The sequence below is a fragment of the Phascolarctos cinereus genome, unplaced genomic scaffold, assembly GCF_003287225.1.
Source record: "Phascolarctos cinereus isolate Bilbo 61053 unplaced genomic scaffold, phaCin_HiC Scaffold_726;HRSCAF=1367, whole genome shotgun sequence".
NCBI classification, from domain to species: Eukaryota; Metazoa; Chordata; class Mammalia; order Diprotodontia; family Phascolarctidae; genus Phascolarctos; species Phascolarctos cinereus.
In genome coordinates, this window is record NW_027556098.1 from 130,667,276 (window position 1) to 130,686,495 (window position 19,220).

Consider the following 19,220-nt stretch of genomic DNA (forward strand, 5'->3'; position numbering starts at 1 on the left):
GAGTTTAAATCTCCCCCAAATTAGTATAGCCTTTATTCACATAACAAAATGATCAGATTTTAATAATGGCACAATTTACATAGTGCTTACATATGTATCAAGAGATCTCTTCTCGAAGTGCAAGAATGAAAGAGATTTGAAGAGAAATAAATAATAAAAGTTAAATTTAATTTTAAAAATATTAAATCAAAGACTTTTCTTCTGCACCTGGGTTATATTATAGCTATGTATTTGACATGTATATATGTCAAAACACACATACACATGTATGCACACATATGTACACTCCTAAAAGGAATCTGTTGTTCCCATACAAAAATCTTATCACTTCTGCTTTTTGATGTATATTCCTTGTCCAAGTCTCCTGAAGTATTTTCAGAAAACATGATATGGTCTAAAACAGGGGTGGGGAACCTGTAGTCTCAAGGCTACATGTGGCCCTCTAAGTAAGTCCTCAAGCGTAGCCCTTCAACTGAATCCAAATCTCACAGAACAAATCCCCTTAATAAAAGGATTTGTTCTGTAAAACTTGGACTCAGTCAAAAGGCTGTGCCCAAGGATCTAGAAGGTCACATGTGGCCTCAAGGGCGAAGGTTCCCCACCCCTAGAAAACATTCTTTTCATCGCACAAGCAAAAATAACAATTACATTATGTTGGAATAAGAAGAGGGGAATACAAATGATAATTGTGTCTAGAGCTTTAGGGTTTGGCCTGTGGTTTTAAGGGTCTCTACCCTCACGGAATCTTTCCTTTTCTTCTCAGGACAGTTAATATTCTAGCAACACTCAGTGGAAGGACCTCTCTCCATGCACAATAGGAGAGAAGCCAAGTAGGAGTCTGCTGTGGATTCCACTCCACCCAAAATGAAAAAATAACTGAGAGAAAGGGGCTAGTTGGGCTCCTCATAAAGACCGATTCCTGGGGCAGCTAGGTGAGCAGTGGGTAGAGCACAGGCCCTGGAGGACCTGAGATCAAAGCCAGCCTCAGACACTAGCTGGGCAAGTCACTTCATCCTGTTTGCCTCAGTTTCCTCATTGGTAAAATGAACTGGAGCAGGAAATGGCAAACCACTCCAGCTTTGCCAAGAAAACCCCAAATGAGGTCATAAAGAGTCAGACATGACTGAAAATGACTGAACAACAACAATAAGTAATAAGCATTTATGTGTCACTTTAAGGTTTACAAAGTCCTTTAGCTATATTTAGATATATTATTTCATTTGATCATCACAACAACTCAGTGAGTTAGATGATATTATTATCCCCATCTTACAGATTAGAAAACTGAGGTCTAGAAAGAGTGACTTCTCCAACATGCCTTTCAACAATTATTTTCTTATAAATGTGGAAATAATGGAATAAATCAAGCCAGTATTGAATCAGAATCAGAACTAATTGCCTCAAAAAAAAAAAAAAGTAAAGACTGATTCCAAGCCTAAGAAAGGAGGGAATACACTGTAAAAGCAGGGCTCCAGGTTTCCTTGGGCAAGAATGGGAAGCTGCATGGGACATGGGGGATGAATATGAGGGAATTGCATGAAGCTTGGGAAATACTTCATCTTCTTCTGGAACTTGTGGTTTTGGGAAATTTTTAAGAAGGCAAAGTTCATTGAAAAAAATTGTTGTATTTAAGATTTCTGCAAACCAAATTTTAGGCTGCCCCAGTATAATTGCTCTGGGAAATAGTGTTAACTCTGCAAAGGTGTTCAAAGGTATGTCTGTCTATGCACCTGTGAAAGGCTAAATCATGAGAATTAAAGGGTTGTTGGTTTGGTTTGGTTTTTGTTTGTTTGTTTTTATGGTTAGGGTGTTATGTTTTGTAATTTTTTTTATACTGTGGTGCTAGTCTTTCAAAATGCCTAATTTTTTTCCCATGGTTTTCTTCAGATTTAAAATATTTGAATCCTGAATTCATGACAGGGATGTACTGTGTTCTTTTAAAAATAAAGAAATATTCTGTTTATTTTTATATATGGGTGGTTTACACCCCATAGAAGTCTTGTGACAGATCTCAGACTCTAGGACTATTTTTTCTTGTCTATGTCTTTGGATGTACTGATGCTGAGATTAATCCTATTGATCACATGTCCAAGTTCTTAGCTACATGGACACATTTCAGAATTAGCAGAAACTGAAGAATTGTGACATAGAGGGACGATGGGGATGGTTAGAGCCATTGAATCACAGAAGAATGAAAAGCTCTGTTCCAAATCCGTGATCCCATCTGCTTTGTCTTGATGAGGAAAGATATGCACTTCTCTTCTCACTTAACCCTTTCATGTTGTAGGCAACTTTCTAAGACTATAGATTCCATAGAAGGAGCCTCATAGTTGTTTTGTCATTTACAATTGTGTCTGACTTGGGCTTTTCTTGGCGAAGATACTCGAGTGATTTGCCATTTTCTTCTCCAGCTCATTTGACAGATGAGGAAACTGAGGCAAACAGGGTTAAGTGACTTGCCCAGGGTCACACAGCTACTGTCTGAGGCCAGATTTGAATTTAGGTCCTCCTGACACTATACCTAGTACTCTGTCCACTGTACCACCTGGCTGCTCCACAGAGGGAGCCTTACCAAGCTCCAACCTTGGATTACTCCCACTATCTGGGCATTTGCTTCTATTAGTGATAACACTGCTGAATAGAACTGGAGAAAATCACTAAACCATGCTAACTACAGCCCTCATTGCAACAAGGCAATCATTTTATAAGTCCCTAAGCAATTCACGATCTCACTCACTGGAGCAGGTTTTTAAACTCTTTTATCAGTCCTCAGTCCCCCTCATGGAATCCCCATCCTTTTGGCTAGTCTCACACTTCACACACACACACACACACACACACACACACACACAAATGAGCATTCACCAAGAGCTCCCTCCTCCTCATTTCATATCACCCAGACATCTTCTAACACTAATCTCCTCATTCATTGCTATCTCAGAAGAAGTGGCCTATGGCTTGCTAAGGAGAGCCTTTCTATGGATATCCTTGATCCCATTCTATCCCATTTTCTCGGGCAGATTGTTCTTTCTTATTGTCCCCCTATTATTGTTGTTATTCAGTTGTTTTAGTCATGCCCAATTCTTTATGACTCCATCTGGAGTTTTCTTGGCAAAGATACTGGAGTGGTTTGCTGTTTCCTTCTCCAGTTCATTTTACACTGAGGCAAACAGGATTAAGTGACTTGCCCAAGATCACACATCTAGTAAGTGTCTGAGGCCGTAATTGAACTCAGAAAGACTCATCTTCCTGATTTCAAACTCAGCATTCTATCTGCCCTATCATCCACATTCTCTAACTAATCTTCAATCTCTCCCTATTGAAGGGCTGCTTCCCCACAGCCTGCAAACACATCCCTGAATATGCATCCTCAAAAAAAAAAATCACTTAATCTGTCCATTCCCAATAATAGCTTACTGCCCTACTCCTCACTTTGAGAAAGTCATCTACAATCTGTGCCTCCACCTCCTCCCCTTTCATTCTCTTCCATACCCTCAGTAATTTGGCTTCCTGCCTCATTATTCTCTGAAACTGCACCCTCAGTAGTAACCATTGATCTTTTAATTGCTCAGTCTAATGGCCTTTGTTTCAGTCCTCATCTTTGACCTCTCTGCAGCCTCTGACATTACCCTCTATTCCTGTTACCTCTAGGTTTTTAGGACACTGCTCTCTCTGTCTCTCTCTCTGTCTCATACCTCCTTCTCAATCTCTTTTTGTTGAGACTTTGACCTCCCACTAAGAAGGGATCTATTCCAAGAGTTTGTCCTTGATCTTTTTTTCTTCGCTCTCCGTATGATCTGGCTTGTTAATCTCATTAGCACCCATGGCTCTTCATGCAGAGGCTCTTCAAACCTTTTTATCCAAACCTTTCTCCGGAACTCCAATATGGTGTTACCAACTGCTTATATCCCAGCTCTTTGATCCAACAACATTGGCCTGCTTGCTGTTCTTCACACAAAACAGTCCATCTCCTAACTGTGTCTTCTTCCTGGCTGTCCCCCTTGCCTAGACTGTTCTACTTCCTCTCTTACATCTTCTGGCTTCCCCTGACTTCTTTCAAAAGAGCTCAAATCCCATTTACACAATATGCCTTTCTAGGTTCCTTGATACATTTTCACCACTCTCTGCCTTCCCCAGCGTCTTCTTTCTGAGATGACCTTGGTTTTACCCTGTATGTATCTGGTATGGACATATTTGTTTGCATGTTTTCTCCCCATTAGAGCGTAAGCACCTGGAGGATAGGGACAAGGCACGTGCCTTTCTTTGTATCCCCATGGCTTAGCACAGTGCCTGACTCCTAGTAAGATCTTAATACACGCATATTGAGAGTTCCCTGAGTAGGTAAACTTGTTTTGCTGAATCCAATCGCTATTCCTATTACATTATCTACTTTCCATTGGATTGTAAACTTCTCCATTAGATTGTAAACTCCCTTAGGGCCAGAACTCTTTTGTTTGTTGTTTGTTTTGCCTCTTTTTGTTTCCCATGAGCCCAACCCAGGGCTGACACTTAGTAGGAACTTAAATGTTTATTGATTATTTTCTCAGTTGTGAGGCTGAAATAAGATCACGGAACTTTAAAGCTTGACATAAGTGATGCAGGAGCGTTTGGATAAAGAACTCCTGCACAAAGAGATAGCTTTAACAACCTTCACAGCTACTCACATGGAGAGAACAGCTGCTAGCTCGGAAAGGCTTGGTGTGTGGGCCTGATGACTGAAGGGGGCAGTAGGGAGGCAAGGGTGGTATCCACTCTCCATTGAAAGGCCCTGAGCTCCTCCAGGTTCAAACTTATATCATTTGAGACAAAGTTGCAGTATAATACCAATAATACCAACGGTAAAGTTCCTTATTACCTATAGGACCAGCAAAATGAGGATATTTTCTAAATTAATTAATAAGGAGCAGGGAAGTATGAATGAGGAATGGAAATTTAATGCTAGAGGCTGGAAAGTGGGGGAACAGGTGGCATACCAGTCAAACCGATGTTCCCAATATCTCTCTACAGTGATGTCAGTTATTATTATTCAAAGAGATCCCTTTTTCAGGAACAAGGTGGACAAGATGGACTCGGGGACAACTTCATCATACTTGAAGATCTTCCCCCTCTCACTAGCAAGGTGTCTGAAGCAATGCATTACGTTCCAAGTCCACTCAACAGGCACTGACCCTGTGGCTGCTTCTGTCCAAGTGTCTGAAATGGGCACTAGCTGGAAAACAAGAGCCTCGTTTTCCTAAAACGTGAACCAAGATGGACTGGAAAGCCTCCAGTATTCCTCCCGGGTCTAACTCACGATCGTTATGACCCTTTGCCGTTCGGGAAGGGGCCCCAGAGATGTTAAGGGCCTGCCCACAGCCAAAGGGCCAGGACGTGGCTGCTGCAGTCAAGCAAAGAGGGGTCTTCTAGGGCCAGGTCTGCGAGGCAGCTGGTGGGGGGACAGCAGAGCAAGGGTCTGCTGTGCTATGGACGTGCCCGACCTGAAGCCTGTCAGTGACCAGGCCACCACGGTCTCACTGGTGCTGTCCTCAAGCCTCCGCCTCCAGGACTGGGGAGGTCGGAAAGGGTTTTCTGGGAGAAGGTGGGATCGCAGCTGGGCAGGATGATGAGGAGGACGGCTAATCCAGAAAGGGTCCAAACTCTCGTGGAGGTGTGACTTCTGACGGGCTCGGTTCCAAGCCTGGACAAGGACCAAAGCCCAGCACCTGGTCTGATCTCATTAAGCTGAGGAAAACACTTGAGGTTTGCACTGCTTCGCTTTCCTTTTCTCGTTAAAGTTCCTCCGAACAGCCATTAGATGGCGGTGTGCATTCAGACACAGGTGGGTGACGTCGTCAGGAAGAGGCAGGGCGTATGCAGATGAGGAGATTTCTGGTCCCGTTTTCTCCGACCAGGTCTTGCGGCTGGAAAATGGAGATTTTTTTGAGGGTCGGAGAGGCCTAGCTCCTTTCGTTCTGTTCGAAGTGCGGGAAGCTGTGTAGTTTGTGTACATGTAGCGTGTTGTGTGAGAAGCGGAAGTGCTGCGTAAGTGAGCATGACTTTGGAGTGTGTGAGTGGTGGAGGAGTGCGCGCGTGTAACCAGTAAGCGCATACTTACCTGGCAGGGGTGATTCCATGATCACGAAGGTGGTTTCCCCAGGGCGAGGCTTATCCATTGCACTCCGGATGGGCTGACCCCTGCGATTTCCCCAAATGCGGGAAACTCGACTGCATAATTTGTGGTAGTGGGGGACTGCGTTCGCGCTCTCCCCTGATCTCGAGTCTTCCAAAAATAGTCACAGGTCCTGCAGCTGCTACCTGCTTTCTGCCACAGTGCGTCTCCTTGCTTGTTCGCGATCCACAAAGCAAGCAGCTCGCTATTCTGAAGCTCTCCCCAAGCAGTCCCGTCGTCAGTGTGCTTTCCAAACTGCTGCTGCTAGTCAAAACCGCCTCTGAGACCCCGAGGTGGTGCTGGACAATCCTTGCTCTCAGTCTTCTTCCCTAACTAAGCGGGGGGGGGGGGGGGATAACGATACCTTCATCTCCAACGCCGTTTTTCAACCCTTTGAGGCCTACACTCCGCACATAACCTGACCTCCTGCAAGTTACCCAAGCGTGGAGAAAACTCCATCTCATCACAGGTTTTAGGGACATATGTTGCTTCACGGTTTCCAGGACGAGCTCTCATATCTTTTATTTTCCCCACCAATTATATGTAAGGACCATTTTTTTAACGTTCCTTTTAAAGTTCTGGTTTCCAAATTTCATTCTTCCCTCCTCTCTCCCTCCCTGACGTGGTAAGCAATCCGATATAGGATATACATGTACTATCACGTAAAATATTTCCACATTAGTCATTTTGTGGGAGAAAACGAATGAAAGACAGACAGACAGACAGACAGACAGACAGACAGACAAGACAGAAAGAAAGAAAGAAAGAAAGAAAGAAAGAAAGAAAGAAAGAAAAGAAAAGACTTGCCTGATATTCTACCGGGTTCCTTTTGTCTTTTGCTGCATGGTGAAATTCGGTGCCCACAGTAATCCTGAGCAGTCAATGAGTAGGTTTTGGTTTTGAATTAAATGCATTTTTTCAAAGAACAAAAGTTTTATTTTCTCCCTATCACCTTCCACTGCTGCAAAACCGAAAACCGTTGGAACATGTATGAGTAGAGGGCAAAAGAAATAGCCTCATTGAGTATGACCCAAAAAAAAAACCCAACCAAAAACACCAAACCAACAACACACTGCCCCTCATTCTGCACCCTGACTGCACCACCACTCACTCACCTATCCGCAGGAATCTCGATTGGTCCCTGTGCTGATCAGCATTTCTAAGGTACACGTAGTTGTGATGGATTCCTAGGTTCTGTGGGTTGGTTTGTCAGTGAGTTCTCGGTGCTTGTCATGGCATAGGACAGGGGCGGCTAAGCAGGCCTAGAAGCCTACTGTTGTAGTCTCCTTTTTCATCCAGAACCTGGGGTGTTTGCAGGGGAGGGGGAGGGACTTGCCTGCGCGGCTGCGAGTGTGTGTAGCTTGAAAGCTTTTCTGTTTTGTTTGTTTGTTTGTTTTCGCGTTGGAGAAAAGTGAAGAAATCATGCAGTGGCTTTTAAAATTCGAGGTGAGGTTCGTCATTCTGAGCGGTCGCTGTCCTCTGCTTTCAGGCACCTCAAAACGTCTCCTTGGAATGCAGGCTAGTTGATCCAGTGGCTTAAATTACTGTCTGCATGCGTTTTCGAGGAAGGAAAGGCATTCGTTCTTTGCTACTGAGCCCCACCTCTCCCCAGGCAAGCGCTAGGAAGACAAGTGCAACTCGCATGGGGGAAGGCGATTGTCGGCCCTCTGCGGAGCCAAGCCGGAGCCAAAGCACTTCTGACTCCTGGTCTCTTGGGACAGCAACGGAATTCTTCGTGTCTCTTTCTTTTTGCTTACGCGTCAAGGTACCCCCCGAAGGGAAGTGCACCGTTCCCAGAAGTACTGCAATACTGGGTCGATGCGTGGAGTGGACGGAGCAAGCTCCTATTCCATCTCCCACGTTCAAAAATCCATTTAATATATTGTCCTCAGATAGAGGACGTATCAGATATTAAACTGATAAGAACAGATACTACACTTGATCTTAGCCAAAAGGCCGAGAAGCGATAAAGAGCAAGCCGCCCACTCCCCTCCCCCTTCGCAGCAACAGCCTTTTCCACTCGCGCCCACTACGAAGCCTTTCACCAAGCCTCTCCCGCCCTCAGCTACCTCCTACACTCCACAAAACAGCTGCCAGCCTGGCGCTTTTACGCAAACACACGGTCGCCTAAAGGCACCCCAGAAAATGGACCTTTACCAGATCGTAGCCCTCTCTTCGGCCAGGAAGTGACTTTCCTGCCACCCAGAAGCCTTTGCTTCCTGGCTTGCTCAATATTTGCATAGCTCTCCTCCCTCCCGCACTTTCCCTGTCATCTCTCCTTTCCTTTCCTTTCCTTTCCTTTCCTTTCCTTTCCTTTCCTTTCCTTTCCTTTCCTTTCCTTTCCTTTCCTTTCCTTTCCTTTCCTTTCCTTTCCTTTCCTTTCCTTTCCTTTCCTTTCCTTTCCTTTCCTTTCCTTTCCTTTCCTTTCCTTTCCGTTTCTTCTTCAAAGGGCTCCAAAAGCTATGCAGAAACCCACCTACCAGGAAGGGCAGGCGGGGCGCCCCGATCACCTTGATGGGGGACCAGCAGTTCACAGATGCCCTCAATTGCTGGCTACCTGGGTGTCCCGCTGCCTTGTCAGAGCCCTGAGCGATAGAAAAGACTGAAGAAGAGGGGGGCAGGGGGAGAGCAAGGAAGCTGGCATTTTCAGTATGGTAAGACATGAGAGAAACAAACCATTCCGTCTCCCTTTTCCAAAAATCCATTTCACGCCTCGTCCGGGGCTAGCTGAACCCGGGTTCGATGACTCCAAGCCCCATGCCCTCTCCCCTCTACCATACTGCCTCTTGCATGTTTTCTGTAGCACATTTCCATCTACCTCACACACTTATGATCGCGCTGCAGCACCACACTGGTAATCCTACGAAGAGATCGTGTTCAAATACACTCCTGCTTTTCTGTGTGTATGCAAGGTCAGCCAGCCAAACATTTCTTCCACCCATCAGTGTCCCAAGTCCTCGGTGCCAACCGTCCAGCCTGGATCCTAAATTGGACAGCGATGGTGCCTGAGGACTCAAGAGTGATGTGTCCTCTTCATTCTACCCTGGGCAGATGACAACACCCCATCCCTATCTGCCTCCATAATGTCACACTCACTGCCTCGTGGATCTGCTTCCAGAGAGGAAGATTCTGTCCTCGAAGAGTCAGAAAGAATGCCCCGCTCCATGGGAGGTCATTAACCTTGACATGTGGGTTTCACCTGGACAAACCTTTTCGTTATATGGCGTGCCTCCTGATCTTCAGCAGCCGACAGAATACCCTGCTTCAAGAGGTGTTCCCTTGGTCACACAGGAGAACGCAGAGGCAAAAAAATCATCAAAGCCAACCAGGGAATCAGCCTCACTAGAGCCCCCCCCAGCTTTTGTGCTCTCCTGCATATCAACACGGTCAACTCATGAGTATGAAAACCAATTCAGAAACCTTCGTATGAAGCGGGCGTCACCGATGTTATTTCTTTTTGTTTGTTTTAGGTAATATTTTATTTTTCCAATTACCTGTAAAGACAATTTTTAAACATTCATTTTTATAAGACTTGGAATTCCAAATTTCTCTGCTTTCCTCCTCTCCTCCCTAGCGCGGTAAGCAATTGGATACATGAGCAATCATGTAAAGCATATTTCCATATTAGAAGAAACAGAACAACAGTGGGGGGAAAAGCTAAGGAAAAAAAAAGAAAGTGAAAATAGTATGCTTCGATCTGCATTCAGACTCCATTAGTTCTTTCTCTGGATGTGGAGAACATTCTCCATCATGAGTCCCTTGGAACAGTCTTGGATCATTGTCTTCATGAGAGGAGTTAAGTCTATCTTAGCTATTCCTTGCATGATGGTGATGTTCCTGTGTACGGTGTTCTCCTGGTTCTGCTTACATGAGTAAGTCTTTCCAGGTTTCTCTGAAATCTGCATGCTTGTTATTTCATAAAGCGCAATAGTATTCCATTACATTCAATGACTTGTTCAGCCATTCCCCGATTGATGGGCATCCCCACAGTTACCACACACAGAGCTGCTATAAATATTTTTGTGCATCTGGGTCCCTTTCCCTTCTTCAGGATCTGCTTGGGATATAGACCTACTAACGGTCTTGTTGAATCAAAAGGTATTCAAAGGTTGATTGCCCTTTGAGCATAGTTCCAAATTGCTCTTCAGAATGGCTGGATCACTTCACAACTCCACCAAGAGTGCCTTAGTGGACCAGTTTTCCTCTATCTTCTCCAGCATTTGTAATTTTTCTTTTCTGTCACAAGAGCTTATATGATAGGTGTGAGGTGGCACGTCATAGTTGTTTTAACTTCCGTTTCTCTAGTCAATAGTGATTTAGTGCATTTTTCCATATGACTATAGATAGATAGCTTCAGTTTCTTCCTCTGAAAACTGCCTGTTCGTATCCTTTGACCACATATCAATTGGAGAATGATTTGTATTCTTCTAAATTCTTTCTAAAGTTCTCTATGTACTTGAGAAATGAGGCCTTTCTCAGAGACACTTGCTGCAAAAACTGTTTCCCAGCTTCCTGCTTTCCTTCTAATCTTCATTGCATTGGTTTTGTTTGTGCAAAATCTTTTCAATTTAATATAATCAAAATTACTCATTTTGCATCTTGTAATGCTCTCTGTCTCTCATTTGGTCCTAACTTCTTCCCTTCCCTGTAGATCTGACAGGTAAACTGTTCCTTACTCTCCTAATTTGCCTATGATATCCCACTTTATGTCTAACTCATGTACCCATTTTGGCCTTATGTTGGTCTATGGTGTAAGGTGTTGGTCTATGCCTAGTTTCTGTCATACTCCTTTCCAGTTTTCCTAGCAGTTTTTGTCAAATAGTGAGTTCTTATCCCAGAAGCCAGGGTCTTAGGGTTTATCAAACAGTAGATTACTATAGTCATTGAATACGGTGTCTTGTGTACCTAACCTATTCCACTGATCCACCACTCTGTTTCTTAGCCAGTACCAAGTAGTTGTGATGATTGCTGTTTTTCAAATACAGTTGAAGATGTGGTATGGCTAGGCCACCTTCCCTTGCATTTCTTGTCATGAATTCTCTGAATATTCCGGACCTTTTGTTCTTCTGGAGGAATCTTGTTATTCTTTTTTCTAGTTCTATAAAATCATTTTTTGGCAGTCTGATTGTTCTGGCACTGAATAAGTACATTAGTTTAGGTGGAATTGCCATTTTTATTATATTAGCTCAGCCTACCCATGAGCAACTGATATTTTCCCAATTATGTAGATCGGACTTTATTTGTCTGAAAAGTGTTTTCTAGCTGTTATAACTTATGGAGCATTTTAAGTAATATCCTTTTGAAAAACTGTTGTGATGCTTATTCTGAGTATTGCATGTAATGTGACTTATTTAAAGCCTTCAAATTTTTACCTTTATTTATTTATTTATTTGCTTCTTTCATGTTAGTTTACCAATACCTTTAGGGTGATGTAATTTTTGTTGGTCAGTCTGCACATTCAGCCATTCAGAGCAAGAGGGCCTGCATGTGGCAATAGTTACAATGAATTGAGGTCCAGAGTAGAATGAGGTAGGGATGGGAAAATAATATCATCTGAGTGCAGCATTCAACATTGTGGAAAGAAGACTTATGTAACTACCGAACCGTAGTGCTATTAGAAACTATGAATTTCCAAATGAATCTGAACACTTGTTTTCGTATTTCTTTTCTAGTCCAATAATTTTATTTTTGAAAATGTACACACATGTTGAACCGTTTCATGCATCTTCAGCAGCAGGAGCATCTCCACCCTTGGTGTTCCTGGTATAGATCACTTGTGCTCTGTGTTTGGAAACTAGCTTAATCAGACCTTTACTAAGCAGTTCCTGGAGGGCTGCCCGGGTTAGACAACCCCGGACCTTCAGTCCCTCGGAGACTACTGCAGGGGTGATAAGTTTATAGTTGGGGACCTCCTTGCAGAGTTTGTCGTACGTTGCTTTGTCAAACAGAACCAGATTGTTGAGCTTGTCCCGAACTTTTCCTTTGGACCACTTCTTCTTCTTAGCCTTGCCCCCAGGCTTGTTCACGGGATCTTTGTCCTTCTTGGCCGACTTGCCGGCATCTTTCTTCTTCTTATCGTCCTTGGGCGGCATGGTGAGGCTTCAGGAACTCCCCCTGCTGCCGCCTCCAAGCTAAGATGTCAGACAGAAAAGCCACTTGTTTTTATTTAAAACAAAAAAAGGATATTTACTCTTGAACCACACCTTAAATCCCTCCCACCTTGGAACTGTACCTTGTAAAAGAACCTAGCTTGAGTTGCATCTCAGCTCCTAATATCCTTGCCCCTTTCCATTGTTATGCGTGGCATGAAGGGTAAAACAGCCAGAATGAAGTGGTTTTCCTTGCCCAGATTGCCAAGGATGACTGGGATCTCATGACCAGGCCTTGCTAGTTCACACTGCCTCCTCCCCCTTCTCTCCTAAAAATATAAAAACGCTTTCCTGTGCGTCTGTTGGTGGGATATCCCCCAGGGTGCCAGGCTTGCCACCCTGTTATCTCAATTAAAGATGCTTTATTCCTGCACTCAAAAAATCCTCCACTTCAAACATCAATAAAAAGTTTTAAAGTATATGAGAGTTCAGAGATTGTTAAAATAGAGAAAAGTATCAAAATGGAAAAAAACAATTAAAATTACTTAAAAGAGAAACGAATCACGTCAAAGGAAAATAAAGTATATCAGGCACCTGGAAGGTAGTCCAGAGTAGTATAAAACCTCTGAAGGATGGAACCTGTGGAGGTGGCACCCTATTATACTGTATATGGTACTGGATCATATAGAGTCAGGGATAACAACAATTAGTACAGGCTGTGATGAAGAACAAGCTAAAAACTGGTTCACGGGTCACTCTCAGCAGGTTGCTTCAAGATGCACAATGGAAGGATGTTTAAACCAGGTGGCCATGTTTAGGCAGCAAGATGTAGCATAGATCTTCTGGATTCCTCCCGGCAATTGCTGTTGAGCAAGTTGATTGGAAGAGGCAGCTAAGTGGTGCAGTTGCTGGAACGCTAGGCCTAGACTCAGGAAGACCCGAGGTCAGATCTGGCCTCAAACACCTACTAGCTGTGCAACCTTGGGCAAGTCATTTAACCTCTGTTCGCCTCCGTTTCCTTATCTGTAAAATGAACTGGAGAAGGAAATGGGAAACCACTCCATCATCTTTGCCAAGGAAACCCAAACTGGGGTCACACAAGAGTGAGATATGACTGAACAACGAATAATGAGCCTGTGAAGAGGTTCCCGCTTCATCCTCAATTCACAGTTTCACCTGTCCAAAATGTTAGTTTTACAGCTTCCGAGAAGACTTGGTCCTGTCCTGTGTACAAAATGACTAGCTTTCTAGGTGGCAGAGAGGCATTCACCCGGTTTCTCAGGATTGTCTGAGCTTCTTAGCTTATTCTTCAGATTCAAGGTCTGTAGTCAGCCAATCTGGATATACCGCACACTCCATCCCCTCAAGAACCCTCACAGCCACCGCCAGGATCAAAATGATTCAAGTCAATTCCCAGGCACACCACTCTTTGGACACAGGACCCACACCTCTGCTAACTAGGATGTAAAGGCAGAGGTTTATGGAATCGGAGGATGGAGCTGTACGATGTTGTGTCATAAAGGATGCAGTCTTGAACCAGAGCTAGTCCCCAAACTGAGAAACCAAGCAAAGTGCCCTGGATTGGTACCTAGGAAATATGGGCTCAAATTCTATCCCTTACACTTAACAGCAAGTCATTTTCATCTGAGGGAGGAGTTTACTCATCCCTAACATGGGATCATCATATTTACCCTCAATCGTCTGGCCCCTCAGCCTGTTAAATATGCTCAGGTATTCTCTATCCTACAGGTGACTTCTTTTGACCTTGCTCTCCCCCACAACATGCCACTTCCTCGGTCTTTTGCCATATGGCTTGAGGCCCTACCAGGGATTTTCTGCACTAGTTATTTTTTCAAATGTTGCTTCTGGGAATTGGCGGGTGACAGTAATTTCTCGTCCTTCTCTAGCAAGGGAGATATCATAATTAGGAAGGCGATTTTCCCCATTGAGATCCAGAGATGGTACTCCAGTTGTGCTGACTCCAGCAGTTTCTCCAAGTGTGAATCTCTCTCCTTTCTCTCTCTTTCTCTCTCTCTCTCTCTCTCTCTCTCTCTCTCTCTCTCTCTCTCTCTCTCTCTCTCTTCTCTCTCTCTCTCTGTCTCTCTCTCTCTCTGTCTCTGCCTCCCTTTCTCTCCTCCCATTTCTCCCCCCACTCTCCCCCTCTCTATACACATATGCGTGTACATCTACACATATATGCATACATGTATGTATATGTAGCTAGTGAGATAATTCGTTTTATGGTTTCCAAGACACAGTTTCCAATGTGTTGTTAGAATAACATGATACTCCAACCATTTCTCTTTGTCTTTGACTACACGATGAAATTTAGTGCAGTTTGGAAGGACCATGGTAATCCTGGGTAGTGAACTACAATTATCCCTACCACATCACAGGGGTTAGGGGCCCGGCACCCGCAAGATCTGGGAAATCTGCATAAAATGTTTGGCCCTCCCTTCCTACCAGAGAAGCAGTCTGAATTATTATGGTATTAAAAGATAACATATGTTGATATTATGCAATACCAGAGATATATTTTATGCATTTCTGAGTTTCTAAACCTTTTCTGTGTCATATGAAGCTTTTGAAAAACTTCCCCCAAAATCCCATTTAATTTCTAATGCTGACCCATGATCTATCAAAACCTCAGTGGGGAAAGTCACAATGTGGAAGTGATAACTGTTGTTGTTGTTGTTGTTGTTCTGGTTCTTTAATTATTTTTTTTTCCAATTGACATTTTGCTTTACCTAACCTGTTTGTCTTCTCATCAGGAAAACCAGCAAACAAACATCATTATAACAAGTATGTATCATCAAGCAAAACAAATTCCCTCATTGGCCGTAGCAAATACATTCATATTATACCACCCCTCTTTAAGAAGGTGGAGAGCATACTTAATCAGTCCAGTTACTGTCACTGTGTTAATCAGAATTCTTGATATCGACTTAGTTGTAATTGATTCATAGGCTGAGGAGAGGGCCTTTCTCAATGAGTGAGAGGGCTTTTGGTGCTTGGCATTAAGTAGGACAGTGATGTCCAAGAAGGCCCTCAGAGCACACTTTTTTTTTTTTTAGTGATCATGTGCATACACAACTTAGGTTGTTTCTAGGGGAGGGGCTTGCCTCTGGGTGAGTGGGTTTGAAAGTTGCCATTCATTCATTCATTCATCCATTCATCCATCCATCCATCCATCCATCCATCCATCCATCCATCCATTCATTTACAAAAGCGGCCTCATAAAGTCGCTTCTTTTCTCTGGGTAACATTTGCCATTTCCTGATTTCTGTCACGTGATTTGGGTCCAAAATCAAGTTTTATTGTAGAACGATCAGGCCAATGTATTTGCTTAGGTATTGTCTGTGGATGGTTTCCAGCTATAAATGATAGAGACCAAACATGGCACTTGGCCATCACAGTCGTAGTTTTAACTGAACAGCGTTTTGAATACCATGGCCTGACACCATTGTGTGGCATTGTATTTATTTGTTTATTACTGGTGTGTGACCATCCTGTCAAAACAAGGTAGGAAGAGGAAAAAAAGTTCCAAGCCTGTAACTAGTTGACACTTTCCTGTCCTTCATGGGTCCAATCCATCTGGTGTTGTTTCTGTGGGATATGGCATCAAACATTACTAGCTAGTGATTCACTAGTCAGTAACGAGTTCCAAAACTAGAGAATAGTGCCTCCTTTTGTGTAAGACAAAAATTAACTAGAGAGAACAGTTCTCATCATCCTTAGGAGCCACTAAATTACAGAGTTGCCAATTCAGGAACAACATCCACTAGCAAGACCAGAAAGTCAGAAAGGTTTTAAAGGTGACTGGCTGGATGTTGAAGAGAAGAGGGCAAATGGAAAAGATCTAGCTGAAATCAGCAAGTCAGGTGGTGAAGGTGGATGTAGGATCTACAGAGATAAATGATCAAGATGTGGGATAGAAGTTGTCAGGTACAAGAAAGGACATCATGACCAAGCAGGTGTCCAGAGAAATCCCGGAGAATTCAATTGAAAAACTCAGACAGTCATACTGAAACAGTACAACACAGGGCAATGCATGTTAGTGGTCAAGCCCATGTGTTAGCAAATGCAGTTGAGGAATATCAAAGCAGTTATCATGCAAATGTCATGAACCTCCAGCAGCAGTAGAGAAGCAATTCTTTAAAAGTCATCCAAGGGGCAGCTAGGTGGCTCAGTTGAATAGAGCTCTGGCTTGGGAGTCAGAAGGACCTGAGTTTCAAATCCAGCCTCAGACCCTTAACACTTACTAGCTGTGTGACCTTGGGCGAGGCACTTAACCCCGATTGCCTCACCAGAAAGCAAAACACTAAAAACTAAAAGTCATCCAAGTGAAATTGAGATAAACTAACAGTGACAAATATGTAATGCCACAAAGACTATAACTTTACCATTTAAAATAGGAAAGCTACAGCTAAGAAAGCAATTGTTAAATATGCATAAAATGTATGTGACCACAAATAACAAATTAATATTACTAGCTCAGTCAGTTCTTTGATAAAAATCAAGTCATAGCTGACTCCATATGTTTCTTTCTGGGTTATCAAACGGTCTCATTTGGAAATGTAATATATAGCTCTGCTCAATTGATCCATATCTTGACCCAAATGCTGGGCAGAACACTGCTGTTGATGCTTAGATTTTGTTGGCTTATTCTGGAAGTCCCAAAAGCGGTAGGCCATCTGTTTTTGAATGGAACTGTCGCATGGATGACTGTAGCTGTCACGGTTTGAAATCAGACCAAAGGAGGGCAAAGTGACTTTTCTACTTAGACCTGAAACTATCTGGCTAGTATGAACTTTGGGCTCTTCATCAACTGCTCCAGCGTGGACTTGTGTTTATTGGTTATGGCATAATTTACGTGGTGGTGATTATGCCACGGGAGAGGAGGAAGAGTCTCACGGTACACCCTGCACTTACAGAAATATCTGTGACCCCCAAGAAAAGTGTCACCTACTATTTAAAGCAAAAACTACCCTCCTTCATTTCAAGAAAGTGAAGCCAATGCAGCAAAACCTAAAATGAAAAAGAAACCGAGGGAGCAAGTTATTTGCATGTGCACTTTTCCTTCCCTTGTTGTACCCTTCCTTTCCTCTTGCCTGTAGTATTAGTACATCTCATCACAACGAGTATTTCACTTCCTGCAGTTCTGCAGGGAATGTCTTAAGGCACAATCACTTCCTCTCCCTGCCTGACTTCCAACCAGTTTTGACTCTTGTTTGTGTGCACATGGTTATGTAGAAGTGATGGTGCCCTATCCTCTGCAGGGTTCTGATCCTGTACAATTTCTGTTGACATCCAGTCAGTTGGGAACAAAGCCAGAACTGAAAGAAAAAAAAAGTTTTAGAAAGAGATGGATGAAGTCATCTGGTAGAGGCGAGAGCTAAAGTAGATGACCCACTGACCTGGATCTCTATGAGGGACAGGTTCAGGACTCAAACAACAGGGCAGGGAACAGTAGCTGATTGGCCTGCATGGAGTCATTTCGAGATAATGCGGGGAGTATGATCAGCCAATAGACGGTGGTCGCCTGTGGTGCAGGTTTGGCGAGTGACGTCAGTAAGGGACAGACCGTTATGCAGATGAGGAGACTAAGCAGATAGTGCTTCTGGAAAAGGTGGATTTGGGGGTCGGAGGGGCCGAGGCGAGTTGGGAGGGGTTGAAGCGCTTGCGGGTGTTGGCGGTTTGTGCTTGTGGAGCGTGTGTCGTTGGGCTGTGGAAGCGCCGCGTGAGTGATCGTGCGTTTAGAGTGTGTGTGCGTGGAGGGAGTGGTGGAGCGCGGCGTGGTGGGGCATACTTACCCGGCAGGGGTGATTCCATGATCATGAAGGTGGTTTCCCCAGGGCGAGGCTTACCCATTGCACTCTGGATGGGCTGACTCCTGCGATTTCCCCAAATGCGGGAAACTCGACTGCATAATTTGTGGTAGCGGGGTACTGCGTTCGCGTTCTCTTCTGATCTCCGGTGTTTGAAAAATAGTCGTACTTTCTGTGGGTGTTTGTAGGTTTGTGTTAAGATTACGGTTATTTTCTTTCATGCAGTTTGAAAACTGTGTGATTTTTTTGGTAGTGTCGTCCGGTAGTCTTGTCGTCAGTGTTGTACTTTCTGCTGCGTCTGTAACCCGGTTTGGTTTTTATGCATCCTTCCACACCCTTACCTAAAAAGATAGCTAGGGTTCCTGAACATTCTTTGACTTTAGCCGTAGTTGTACTTTCCTATTTTTCGATGGTTTTGTTTTGTTTTCCGTTAAATTTCCTGGATACAAATAAAACAGGCACTGGCTTGTGCGAGGCAGGTTTTTCTTCAAGTAACGGAAGTCTATCTAAGCTAGGGTTATGGTCAACTGAAACTGGCAGTGTTGCCAATGTGGACCAGTGCTGACTTTTCCAAGCCCTGTTCTGTAGCAGAAGTGACCTAAGAATAATGCATGCCGTGAACAAGAGGCAAGTTCATTCTAAGGGGAAAGTGGAAGTCGGCCTCTTTGAAGATGAGGCGGAAGGTTAACGAACCAGACCTGCAGGAGAGAAAAGCCGGAAGTTACACAAAATACGTGAGTCTTCTGCCTCTGATTGTAGAGGCAGACGTGGCAGGTTTCTTTCAATGGATATGTCTCATCAATACAACGTGGTGAGGAATAGAGTCAAGCTGACTCAGCCAGAAGACCTGCCAACCTCTTTGCTGAATGGCTCTCTTCAGGGAAAGCTTGGAAAAAGAGGTGGGCAAAAATGTAAAAGGAAAGAAAAGAAAAAGAAGTGTTCAGAGTCAGACTTTTGGTCCTGACTTCAAGCAGCCTCCTGCAGAGCATCCTTGAAATTTTCATCAGAATGGAGAGCAGCATTCTTTCCTCTTGGCTCAGTGAGAGCCCTTTCCTCTCTGAAGGAGGAGAGTTTAATCTTAAGTAGATTGGATCCTTTTATAAGCAATAGCTGATTTGCAAACCACACATTTGAAGGTTCCAGGATTTGGAGAGT

General features: G+C 43.8%; 3 non-coding genes and 1 pseudogene across 5 annotated transcripts; 2 read left to right on the forward strand and 2 right to left on the reverse strand.

Annotated features, from left to right (window-relative positions):
• The first annotated feature begins 6,086 nt into the window (after positions 1 to 6,086).
• Positions 6,087 to 6,250, forward strand: LOC144454718 (U1 spliceosomal RNA). Its single transcript, XR_013483223.1, has one exon. It is a non-coding gene; the product is annotated as a U1 spliceosomal RNA (small nuclear RNA).
• Positions 6,251 to 7,925: 1,675 nt separating this feature from the next.
• On the reverse strand, positions 7,926 to 8,116 carry LOC144454705 (U2 spliceosomal RNA). Its single transcript, XR_013483212.1, has one exon. It is a non-coding gene; the product is annotated as a U2 spliceosomal RNA (small nuclear RNA).
• Positions 8,117 to 11,797: 3,681 nt separating this feature from the next.
• On the reverse strand, positions 11,798 to 18,051 carry LOC110208235 (small ribosomal subunit protein eS25 pseudogene; annotated as a pseudogene). Of its 2 annotated transcripts, none has more exons than XR_013482993.1 (2): positions 17,655 to 18,051; positions 11,798 to 12,279 (listed from the first exon to the last, which is right to left on the reverse strand). The product of XR_013482993.1 is annotated as a small ribosomal subunit protein eS25 pseudogene, transcript variant X2 (transcript). The 2 variants fall into 2 exon arrangements; XR_013482992.1 differs by lacking the exon at positions 17,655 to 18,051 and adding an exon at positions 12,381 to 14,273.
• On the forward strand, positions 18,043 to 18,206 carry LOC144454684 (U1 spliceosomal RNA). The gene has a single exon (XR_013483194.1). It is a non-coding gene; the product is annotated as a U1 spliceosomal RNA (small nuclear RNA).
• Positions 18,207 to 19,220: the final 1,014 nt, after the last annotated feature.